Source organism: Triturus cristatus, chromosome 6 (assembly GCF_964204655.1).
Source record: "Triturus cristatus chromosome 6, aTriCri1.1, whole genome shotgun sequence".
NCBI classification, from domain to species: Eukaryota; Metazoa; Chordata; class Amphibia; order Caudata; family Salamandridae; genus Triturus; species Triturus cristatus.
The window spans coordinates 555,048,365-555,061,221 of NC_140589.1; the positions used below are offsets into that span (position 1 = coordinate 555,048,365).

The window sequence follows — 12,857 nt, forward strand, 5'->3', positions numbered from 1 at the left end:
AAAAAGTGAACATCTTTCAGCCCTCTACCCCCCACGCACCTGTACAATTGTAATACATTCTTCTCAATTGCAAATCTGCTAGTAAATACGCCTCCGATATCTTTGATGTCATTCTACACAATGATCTTGATATCATCATCCTCATGGAAACCTGGCTAAATGGCTGTTCCATCCCTATCCTTGACCTCTTAGTTCCTCCTAGCTTTACATAATTCGTCTTGACAGATCTATGAAAACAGGGGGAGGATTGGTGTGTATACATCGGAATACACTATTGGTTCCCCAATCAGATACCCTCACTTCAACCTTTGCATTAATATCTCAAGCAACCACCTCCCTGTATACAAACTGCACACCTTCTATCACTCCCCTGGAGACAATCTTTCTTCATTGAACATTTAATGGAAATTATCTCATCCACTTCACTGGTACAACCCTAATGATCAAGCAGTAAACTGCTTAAAATCCTTCCTTTTTAATCATGTGCTGACTCAATTCTGTGTCAGGCCAACTCATAACAAGGGAGAAATTCTGGACCTTATCATATCATAGGGAAACACCATCACATTGGATTCCATTAGCCCATGTGATTGGTCTGACCATTACAGCATCTTCTTCTTTATCAAGAGAGAGGTGTCCTTGAGAATAGTTCAACCTAAGAAAATTAAGCAATGGAAAAGGGACCTCAAGATTATCAACACCCAAGATCTAGCAACCCGCTGTAAGCATGCCTTGTCTTCCCAAGCTGATACGACAGACATTCAGGTGCTCACCAATTTCTACAATTCCACGATCTCTAGTATCCTGTAATCCCTAGCTCCACTACAACAAAAAATGCTTTGGCCAAAATCTCCAAACCTTGATTCACCGACAACCTAAACTCGGAATGCCGCAACTTAAGGGTAGCTGAAAGATTTTGAAGATCCAACCCCTCCACGGATCATTTAATTAACCTTAGATTGGTTAGGAGCTTCTACAAAAGAAAGAATGCTGAGGCTGATTTCTTCAGAACTCAACTTAATCAAGCCAAAAACCAACCAAAGAAACTTTTTGAAATTGTTAAACAGCAATCGGTCAAAGCACCCAACTGCCCTGGCCCTGGCGATGGCCTTCCATCATGCGACGATTTGACTGCCTTCTTCATTGAGAAAACAAAAATTATCAGTAGTGACCTGGATTCTAAAAGGGCTCTTCTTCCATCTTATGGGATTGCTTCTCCATTTGCCAACCATGAGAGGCTCGATCCCTTTAGACATAGTACTAAGAACAATGCCACTTGGAATACCTTTACTCCTTTCAGCGAAAGGGACATTTACAGCATTCTCCTTATGATCAACCCATCTAACCACTTCAGCGACCCACTACCTCCACCCATCTTCTAGGAAATCAAAGACGCCATCATCCCTCTTTGGACAAAGATTGTCAATGCTTCACTGTCACAAGGCAGGATCCCAAACTGCTTAAAAGCTGTTCAGGTATCCCCCATCCTAAAAACAACCTAATGCCGACATACCTGATCTTAATAACTTCCTCCTTATTTCCAACATCCCGAAAGTACCACGCCAGCTGCTGTTTGCTGCCAAACGGGTTTAGAGGGGGAGCGGGACAGGACTCCAGGTCCCAGGCTCCCTTGCGGCTCCTGATGCCTCTGATGCACCCACAACGCGCCCAGAGGCGCTTTAAATCTTTGGATCGGCGACCGGAGGAGGCCGGGCTGGGCCTCATCTCTTGGCCCTATCATCAGAGACTCCGAAGTAAGGAGTGGGGCTGAAAGGTTGGGGGAATATTAGTACTGATTCTGCGTGGGGAGATGGGAAGAAAGAAAATCATGCCGGCCCCTAAAAGTACTGACACAACCCTAGATGTTTTTTTACAAAAGGCTGTGGGGGCACTCAATAGAGAAATTGAATTGGCAGAATGCAGACTTTCTCTGGCCCCAGTACCCTAGCCTGCTGACTTGAACATCCATTCAGGCAAGTCCCCCCACCAAACAACTGCGGAGGACCCTAAACGATTATCATCTATGACACCTCCATCTCGGCAAGGGGTTCCCCCAATTGTGCTCTCACCAACTGTGAGGCAGGGCACCTCGGGTGGCGAATCAAAAGGCATGGACATCACACCGTCAACTGTGGGGGACCAAAACATTGCTGGAGGAAAAAGGAAACGCACTGACACTATTGGACCCGAACAGCGGACCGGGGGTCAATTGCCCAGAGTTAAGAAGACAAAACGAAACCCACGGCTTCCATGGGGAAAGCCCGAGGGGGAGGAGGGCTTGCAAAGTCGAAATCTATGCCTGATGTGGACATGGTGGCAGCTCAAATGGGGAAAATAGTGTCAGATTCATTAGAGCCCATTTTGCTACGATTGGCTTGCATAGAGGGGCAGCTTGGATGAATACTGTTAAATCTGGGAAATCCGGCTCTGCAAATTGAGCCTAATGTTAGGGGTTATTTGGGCAAAAACCAGAATGAGAAGGAAGTAAATGTAAATGTTACCCCTATCACCCTAGAAAGTAAGGGGGTGGCTAGGGATAGATCAATAATTGTAAATGGAAATGGAAAGGCAAGACTACCAGCTCCAGATCGGGTGGGGGTAAACTGCTCAGACCCTAAACCAGTGCCACATACACAGATAAATGATCAAGTTAGGAGCATTAATAAAATACAAGGGCACATCAATTCCTCGAACATAGAAAGGGTCGATAGTGGGAACCAAGGGAATAAGAAAAGGACCAATAAGGGACTTGAGCAAACTAGGCGGGAGGCAAACATCATTTTAGACCTCCCACCAGCATGTACCCCTTACACGATAATCTTGACAGGGGTTCCACATACTACCCCAGACCATCAGAGTCTCATTAATAAGTCTGCCCACTGGTGCTCTAGTAAAATTGAGCCCCAGGTAAATTGGCGAAAACACATCACAATGGCAAGACAAGTGAGTTGGTTGGGGAAAACACAAAAAGACATAGAAGGCGATTGTGTGATCCTGAACTTTAATGATAGGAGATGGGTAGAATTCGCCTTATGTCATTTTAGTGACCCAAACCCCAGAGATTCCCCAATGGAAAACATACGGGTCCGTTCTCTGGCCTCTTTTTATCCCCCCCCATCAAAGGAGCATTGGGTCTGGTTTGCGCTCCCAGAACAGAACCCCTCTTTTCCAGCCCCCCACATGGCACCACACAAATCACTATGAAGTATTATCGGGCTTATCGGATAATGACTAAGAGCAGACCTACATAGCCCAAATAAACTGTTGCGGTCAGGAGGGTTACCCATATAGATATAGGAATATATGAGAATAGACTGGGGCCCCACCCAGCTAACCACAATACACATACCATAATAGATAATTCTAGCAGCATAGAGGAGCGGTCATCAGGAAATGACTCTTCCATTTCCCCTACTGTAATGGTCCTAGGAAGGGGGGGGGACTGTTTTAGAAGTTGAGACCGCTAGTAATTGGGAGGATCCAGCTTTAAGGCCACATTCAACTCGTCCCCTTAGATTTGCCTCCTGGAATATTGAAGGCATTCGCTCGAAACTGGATCACGAAATGTGGTTAAAGTACGGAAATACCTTTGATATTATCTGTACCCAGGAAACCTGGTCTAAGGAGAATATCGAACTAAATGGTTACCGGTCCCTTAATATTCATGCAACTGTTTCGCCTGCAGGGAGAGCAAAGGGAGGACTGGTGACCCTGATTTCTCTTTAATATGTGTCTATCAATGTCAAGTCTGTTATTAGTTCACCATGGTATCAATTGATTTTGATTTTTAATTTGTTTCAGGTTAAGATTCTCTTAATTAATTGGTATTATAATGTTTTTGACCCAAATAGAAGTGACATTATTGTAAACCTCAAGGAGGAGATTGACAAGATCGCAGGGAAGTGGCAGTCTCTGTGCATCGATTGTGTTGGGGATTTTAATTTTACTTTATGTGGATATAGCTCAGATAAGGTTTGTGGGCTAACAGATACTGATGGACAGCCACTACCGCATTTCATACACACTCCACAGGGAGCCGCCCTAATGATATTATTATTGTGAATGATTTGTTTATTGTGAACGATTTGGTCAGTAATTTAAGAAACTCAACACCCCAATTATATGAGCAGAGGTAGTGGAAGTGTAATTGACTTTATGCTAATATCTAGAAAATATGCCTCCCTTGTAGTTAGTTTTGAGGTGGAGCCAAACAATGCCAGTGACCACAACCCTCTCATTGCCTCTCTAATTGTAGCTGCCCAGGAGAATGAAGGTGATGGCCGCCCCCTTCAGTATAATCCAAATCAAGGAGTAAGAATGAAGTGGAGCATGATCAACCCCCCTCAATTTGAGAAAAGTATTGTAAAAACAAATTTAATTTATTTTCTGAAATGCCTTGATTATGACTCCCCCCTGAAATGGTTATACAGGGATTTCAGGGAATTTGTAAGGATGTTTCAAGTAATTTGTTGAACCTCTTAGCACTAAGGGAACCTAGGGAAACCAGGTTGTTCAATGCCAAGTGTACAAGGGCGCAAAAAGACTTAAAGAAGGCACTACACACAACCCCGCGAGATAAGGACTTAATTAAAAGTGCAAGGGAGTTCTATATGCGCATAGTGGCACAGAGGAAGCAAGATCTGAGGAAGCAGGCCTGGGAGGATCTAGAGAGAGCAAGTGCGCTGAAAGACCCCAGGTGCTTTTGGGAGGTAATTAACCGCCCATTGTTTTCAAAGGACTCAGGGGGCATGGACTTGCTGATACCAGGGGACATGTGGGAATCCCACTATACTAAGATTTTAAACCCGAATTGTATCATTAGTCAGGAACTAAGCCAGGTAGACCAACTAAATCCATTGACCATGCATCATTTAAGCGCTTCCCTCTCAGTGAGCGAGGTAGCGGAGGTCCTACAGAGAGGAATACATCTAAAAGCCCCAGGCCTGGATGGGGTACCTCTTGTTTTATTTAAAAGTAATATTCAACTTTGGGCACCTCTCCTAAAGAACTTCTTTAGAGCAGCAATAACGGGTCCCATTCCAACATCATGACAAGAGGCCATAGTGGTCCCTGTCTACAAAAAGGGAAAGAAGGAGGATCTGGCTTGTTAAAGGCCCATTTCCTTAATTGACTCCATGGCCAAGGTATTGGGGAGGGTGATTTTAGCACGCCTTGAGACATGGGCAGAGTCCAAAGGTCTAATGTCCCCAACACAATATGGCTTTCAAAGAGGCATGTGGACAATCGAACAGTGCCTTAATTTGGCACTGATCATGGGTAAGTACATGAAGGCAAGTAAGGGGTCAATACACCTTGCCTTCATGAACTTGTCCAGTGCGTTCAATACTGTTAATAGGAGCAAACTATGCTATGATGGGAGAAATGGGTTTTGAGGAGCCTTTGATCACCCTATTGCGTGGGCTGCACGCAACCACCACCGTAACTATAAGATTTGGACCTAAGGGAGAAAGGACAGGGACCATTGTCTCTACAGAGGGAGTCTGTCACGGTGCATATTGGCTCCTTTCCTCTTCCTTCTATACACAAACGGACTAGAATCAGCTCTAAAAGAACAGGAGTTAGAATTCCCTATAATAGGGGGTAAGCCGATTCCGCTGTTGTCATATGCGGACGACACAGTTTTAATGGCTTTAACAGCGAATAGCCTGCAGAAGTCTTTGAACACATTCACAAATTTTATGTTAACTCTAGATTTAAAGGTTAATTTCACTAAATCATATGTCATGGTCTGTGGACCAAGTCATACTAAATCTAGAAAGTTCATGGTAAAGGGGAAGACCATTGAAAAAGTCTTGAATTTTAACTATCTAGGGAATGTTTTTAATAATAAATTGACCTGGGAACACCTCATTATATCCAGGGTACAGAATTCTAGTCGTGCTGTGGAAGGTCTTTTCCACTTTGCGTGCAAGTTGGGCCATAAGCCCGTAGCGGAATTAATAACCTTATATAAATCAAAGTTCTTGTCTACTGCCACATATGGGGCGGGAGTATGGGGACATCAAAAAAGTATGAAACTTCAAACTCTAGAGAATAATTTTCTAAAGAGATTGTTGATGATCCAAAAAAGCGCCCCTTCAGCATTCTGTCACTCTGAGGTAGGGGTTGATTTTATCTCTGATCGAATAAATATTGCCCCATTGATACTCTGGGCGAAAGTCTGGCTGTCGGATGAGTTAAAGCTCACAAGAGAAATCATCAAGGACTGCATGTCACTGGACAATGCCGAGGTTATCCCATGACCTTGCTATGTGAAAGGAAAATTTAATGAAATTGGCCTAGGGCATTATTTTGATAATCCGAATAGTATAGATACAAGCATGAAATTGATTGTAAAAAATGCATATTGTGTTGTGCTTGACAATCGCCAGCGGCCAGCAAGGCGACTACCTCATACTGATCAGCCTTTTTTATACCAGCAATTTTATCTGTATTTTACCATGAACGTACAGTTTAGATTTCTGCTGACTAGATTTCGGCTCTGCACATTGCACTTTTTAGGGGCCTTCCCTAAACAGGTTGCATGGTGCAATAATCTTACTCCTTGCCCTTGCGACAACCTGTCCCAACAAAGCACCCTGCACTTTACCCTTTTTTGTACACGCTACAAGGTCTTAAGAGTTCGGTTCCTTACACCACTCTTAATAGACATTAGATCATGTAATTTTCAGGAGGGTTTTAACTATTTATTATTCTTGTCCACTAAAGCAATCTGCATTTCAGTTTTAAGTTTTATTAGGATGGCGTTATCAATAAGGAAACAATATGAAATGTAATCAAATTCTGGTGTCTCTTTTTAGAAGTTTGTTTTTAAACCTGTTTGAAAATCTTGAAATATGTGAGCTATATAATTTTATTGTATCTCTTAAGCAATTTTTTATGTGTGTTTGATGAATGTCATACTTTTATGGTTAATTCTAACCGACTAAGGTTATTCTTGACTTGACTTGACAACATCCCCACTCTAGCTAAACTACTAGAAATTGTTTACTATCAGAATTTTGCATAAAAATAGAGAATTTCCAATTTCTGGATCAACATCAGTCTGGATTTCGGAGAGGTCACAGCATGGAATCTGCTCACACTCACATTTTGAATGACATTTAAAAAATGCTAGACCAAAAAGAATTTTGCCTCCTCATCCTCCTCGACCATTTTTCTCGTTTGACACTGTCAACCATGACAACCTCTTATCCATTCTAGAATACAGGATGGGCCATTCAGGACCGGTATTGCAATGGTTTACTTCCTTCCTCCACAACAGATCTCAAAGAGTCAAGGTGAATCATTCCCAGCCCACTGCAGTATCCATGGGGGTTCCACAAAGGTCTGTCTTATCACCCATCCTCTTCAGTTTATTCTTGGAACCGTTAGCAAATGCACTAAATTCCCTGAACATCCTTTTTTATATGTATGCAGATGAGACTCAACTCTATCTGAAAATCAACTCCCCTGAAGACCTCACTTCACTCAACGCTACCTTGACAAAAACTCAAAACTGGGTAACTGAGAATCACCTCTTGCTCAACACCTCCAAAGCGGAATTCCTTCTTATCTCGCCTCCTAATCACACCCCCAGCATCGACCTCTGGTTGAAACACCTCACAGCCTTCAACTGCTCCTCCCCATTATTAAATATGCAGAATAAGATTAGCAATATAAGCAAGAGCGCTAAACACCAGTTGAGTATACTCAGGAATCTCAAACCATTCCTTCCAAAAGATGACTTCAAGCAGGCAGTACAAGTGCTTGTACTGCCTAGGCTAGACTACGGGAGTGCGACGCTCTGTGGCCTTCCCAAATATACCTCGGTCCCACTAAGAGCTTCCTTGAATTCTGCAGCCAGATTGATTACTGGTACTAAAAGAAACGCTCACATATCCCCAGTCCTAAAATCTCTAAACTGGTTGCCATACGAAGCAAGAATTAAGCTAAAGATTGCCTGCTTGACTCATAAAGCCCTCCATTTTAAGACCCCATTTTATATGGCCCAAAAGCTTGAATTATCTGGAAGGAGTGGATCATCATGAAGTGCAAGTTCACTGCTTTTTAAACCACAGATTTTCCACAAAAAGAGAACGAGCCACAGAGCCTTCTCTGGGTCTGCCCAAAGATCTGGAACTGTGAGCAGTCCGTGAGATCTCTTCCACAGCTTCTTTCAAAAAGGAAGTAAAAATAATCCTAATGAACAAGTTCTTGCCTTAATTGGCCATGGCTTCACTTCTTACTCACTGTCCCCAGATTGTTTATTAGTTTGGTGTTCACCTTTTAATCCCAGCCTTGGCTGTTATGTACTTTTAAGTAATGTTGTTTTTCTCCCAGTACGGTATATGTCTTACTCTTAATGTGATGTACTTTGATGCCCTCCTGGAACCTGCTCTTGTTTGCATTTATAAGTAACGTTGGTTCTTTCCCACTTATTTCCTACCCATCCATATTGTGAAGCGCTCTGATACGCACCTGGGTCTCGTTTGCGCTATACAAAACTTTATAAATAAAAAATATATATATATATATTTTAAAAAGTATGTTTTAAAAAAATATTATGATCAGTATTATAGGGTGGCTCTAAAAAGAGCCCTTTTTTCATTGTGACTTTGTTGTAGCTATATGTAAGTGCCGATGCAGAGCTTTAGGTTGTTGAGAAAGACTTTGTGTTAGATCTGGGGGTCTCTAGTTGGCAGGGTAGGTACCACTGTCCAAGTAGGGACCCTTGCTTCTAGTCAGGGAAAGGGGGATACACTGTTAAGATAACCCCTGCTCACCCTCTAGGTAGCTTGGCCTGAGCAGTCTAGGCTATCAAAGGCAATGTGTAAAGTATTTGTACCAACACTCACAGTAACACAGTGAAAACACCACAGATTTACTCCACACCAGTTTTAGAAAAATAATGTATCTTTACTAAAAACTTCACAAGACCAAATACTACAGACAAACCAACATATAATTCAAAAAGGTTACTTTAAGGATAGTTCAAGAGTTTGCAGAAAGTACTCCAGGATGTCAAAGTCAGTGTCCTGCACAATGCGGCTCTCAATGCACAAAATGCGACACTTTCGTGCCCAACAGTACCTGTAGTTGCGATAAGGTTCCCAAAAGCTATAACAAGGAAGATGGCAAAGGCAATGCGATGCTCCTGAGATCCTGGGGAGGCTTTGCAGCAGTCCTGCTTCACGCAGCAGAGGTGGATGCGCCGGCTCCGATCTGTAGGGGGAGGATGCGATACCTTTGGCTTTCGTTGCGTAGGTTTCTTAGGGGGAAGCTTCACGCACAGGTTCGATGCGACACTCTTCGATGTGGTGCGATGCGTGGCGCAGCGTTGCCTTCCGGCGCCGCAACTCTCGATGCGCCACGGAACGGGACTCTGCGTCGACGCACGCAGCGATTGGAGACTTTTCACGCACCGGCAGTGGTGCGGCCCGCAAACTGGTTCTGCGACAACCCTCGCAATGGCAGGAAGCTTCACGCTTCGGGACGATGCTCGACGCACTCGGCGATGCGGAGACCCTGCGTGTTGCGATGGTGCCGCGATGAAATTTTCCACGCACTCTCGTCTTGCGACACGCAATTGGATGATGCGTTGGGTACCAGTCACTCTTGTTCACGCTTCTGCTTCCCAGCTCCCTCAACACAGCAAAACGACCTCCTGAAGCCCCAAGACTGGGCAAGCACTCCAAGGCAGGTCAGAACTCTCTCAGCAGAGTTCCAGGGGAGCTGGTGGTGAAGTCCTTTTGTTCCTGGGACTTCTTAACAGGGAGCCAGCTCTTCTCAGGCCCTTGGAGATCAGAATCAAAAGAAGGGGACACAGCAAAGTCCTTCCCCTCTCCTTGGCAGCAAAGCAAAACAGCAAGCAGGCAGTCTTCTCCTCTTCAGTTTCTTCCAGCTTTCTCCTTGGCAGAGGTTTCTTCTTAGTTCCAAAGTGATCTAAAGTTTTAGGTGTCTGGGGTCCTCTTCTTATACCCCTCCAAGTCTTTGTCTCTTGTGTTTCAGTGGGGGGATTCCCCTGCTCAAACCGGTTCCTGGGTGTGCTCTGCTCTGGAGCACCTGGTTCCTTTCAGAGTGAGGGGCAGGGTCGTTAGACGCTCAGCAGGAGGTGGAGCCTTCTTTGTGCCAGCAGAGGCAGAGTCCTCAGCCTGGCCAGCAGGGGGTGGAGCCAGCTTTGTGTTTGTCAGGGGCAGCCCTATTCAGACCCAGGGACTACTCCTCCCACCCATCTAAAGCAGATCTCCCTATTCACCCTGCTGCTGACTCATCCAGGCTCCTGGAGCCACCTAGCACATCACCTGACACCAGTCAGCCAACCAGCACACAGGCACACAGGAAGGTTAAACAGGAGAATAGCTACTTTCTAAAAAGTGCTATTCCCACACAGTGAATTTAAAAACCATCTTGCTAAAAAGATGTATAATTAAATTCTGAACACAGAGATACCAAACTTGGATTTTCTATCTTGCCCTTATGGGAAGATAGGCATGTAAACAGCCTTCCCCATTCTATCCTATGGGCAAGATAGCCTCTCAGCAGTGAAAAACGAAAATGGCTGTAATTCACTACCAGGGCATGTTACACACCTCAGTACATGCCCTACCTTTCAGATACACTGCACCCAGCCCAGGGGGGTACCTAGGGCCACCATAGGGATGCCTGACATGTACAGAAAGGGAAGGATAAGGCCTGGTCAGTGGGTGCACTGGCCAGGTCGACATGGCAGTCCTGGACTGCACATAGGCACTGCAAGCAGGCCTAAGACATCATTTTAGCGCTACTCCTGTGGGTGGCACAATCAGTACTGCAGCCCACTAGTAGCATTTGAATCACCAGCCCTGGCACACTCAGTGCACTTTACTAGGGGCTAACAGGTGAAACAAATATACCAATCATGGATAACCAATCAATATAACAATTTATACAGAGAGCATATGCACTTTAGCACTGATCAGCAGTGGTAAAGTGCCCAGAGTCCTATTGCCAACAACCACGGGTCAGAAAAAATAAAGGAGGAAGAAGCAAAAAGTTTGGGGATAACCCTGCAAAAAGGGCCGTTTCCAACACAACCCTCTTCCAGCCTAAAGCCAGGGTAGACCAAGCGATACCTCGATGGGATTCCCTGCTTAGGGCGATAGAACACGGAAACTGGCCCAAACAGCAGGGTACTATTCCTGTTCTACGCCTTCCTGAACCCGGTTGGATCTCTCCATCCATACTCTCAGGGTCCACTACGCCAACCCATGTGGAACCCTTCTCCTCACCTGTGGACACCACCTGTGCAGCACCTAGCCTTAACTTGCTCACAGATGTGTCCCAACAGACAGACAGCAAGCCGCAGTGACCAGTGACAGTGGTCAGGGATGAGACCCAGGCCATATGCCTCTCAGGGCCCTCAAACCCCTGTGGTATCAGAAGGTGGGGGGCAGTAGCCCCAGGTGCTGGGCACCCTTTGTCCACTTCCTTTCCTGTCAGGTCTGGTCTGACAACCTGGCACTGACCCACCAGCCCCGGGCCTGTATCCGGTGGCTGGACAGGAGGCTGGGGTGGACTGTTCCACACCCGGTCCTCCTCTTCCTTGGGGCTCTGTACCCTCCCACCTGGAGCGGTACCCCCTTCTAGAATAGTCAGGGCACCTGTGGCAGGTGTCCTGCACCATTCGCCCACCAGTTCAGGGGTTCTATCCTGCAACTGGGATCCCAGGTCAGGGGGGACACCCCGGACCTGGCCCTCCAACCTAGGGTCTACACCCTCCAGGTGAACCGGGGTCAGAGGCGAAGACTCCCTCCCTCTGCACCCCCTTCCAGAGTTCTGCACCCTCCTACTCAGAGCGGTACACCTCAAAGACAAACTGGTAGAGACACTGCTTACAGATGTCCCTCCCTCCAGTTCAGGACCTCTCTCCAGCAACTGGTCTCCCAACCTAGGCTCTAAACCCTGCGGTTGCACACCTGCCTGGCATGCCAGGACTTCTGGGGACTCACACAGTATCTCCCCGAGGGTGACACATGACTCATGTGTCTCGTGACAGTCTGCCTGGCGCAGATCTCCCGGCCCCTGTCCACCTGACAGTGCGCGAAGATCCCCCAGGACAGAAGTGGTGTCACCATGGTCACTCCTAGGGGACTCAGCCCTTCTGGCCGGTCCCTGACCCACTGGTTCTCCCACTGGGGAACACATCCCCCTCTCACCCCTCAGTCTGGACTTCTGCACCCTCCCAACTGGAGCGGTACCGCCAGACACCAGAACCACTGGAGCTCTGTTTACAGAGGCTCCAGGTTCTCCTGACACTAGGAGATCCTCCTCAAATGGCCTACTAGCACGGTCTAGGCCCCCAACCTGGTGTTCCCTTAAGGAATCCTCCAGGCCCTGAGACTGGGTTTCGGGCACCTTGGGACCCACAGTCCCACACTCACCCCTTCTCCACTGAGACAGGACGTGAGCCCCTACACCCCTCCCACTACACTGGGACCTAACCGAGCTACACCAAACCTCTTCCACCTCACAGGTCTGGAAGATATCTGGGCCACTCCTTTTGGGATCACTCCCCAATGCCTCTCCAGCCCTTTTGGTATCCAACCAAAGGTCTGCCTCCAACGCAAGCTCCCTGGAACCAGAGAACTCACTCTCCACCGGGTGTTGGCATAGCTCTGGAAAACAGGGACTTAAAATATGCTCTCCAACAAATGAATCACACAGCCCCCCACAGTTGTTAACCAAGCTACCGTTTGCCTCACCCTCCAGTGCCTCACACACGTACCCCACACCACTCTCCTGAGATTGGCAAGACAGTATCTGACTGTCTCTGTCACACAACTCACACTCTTCTAGGCGGTCTCCACACTCACACA

At 46.3% G+C, this 12,857-nt stretch overlaps 1 protein-coding gene across 1 annotated transcript in view; it reads right to left on the reverse strand.

Moving 5' to 3' along the window:
* Positions 1–12,857, reverse strand: part of LOC146817390 (vomeronasal type-2 receptor 26-like) — a 953,476-nt gene that overhangs the window by 146,112 nt on the left and 794,507 nt on the right. The window lies entirely within an intron of this gene.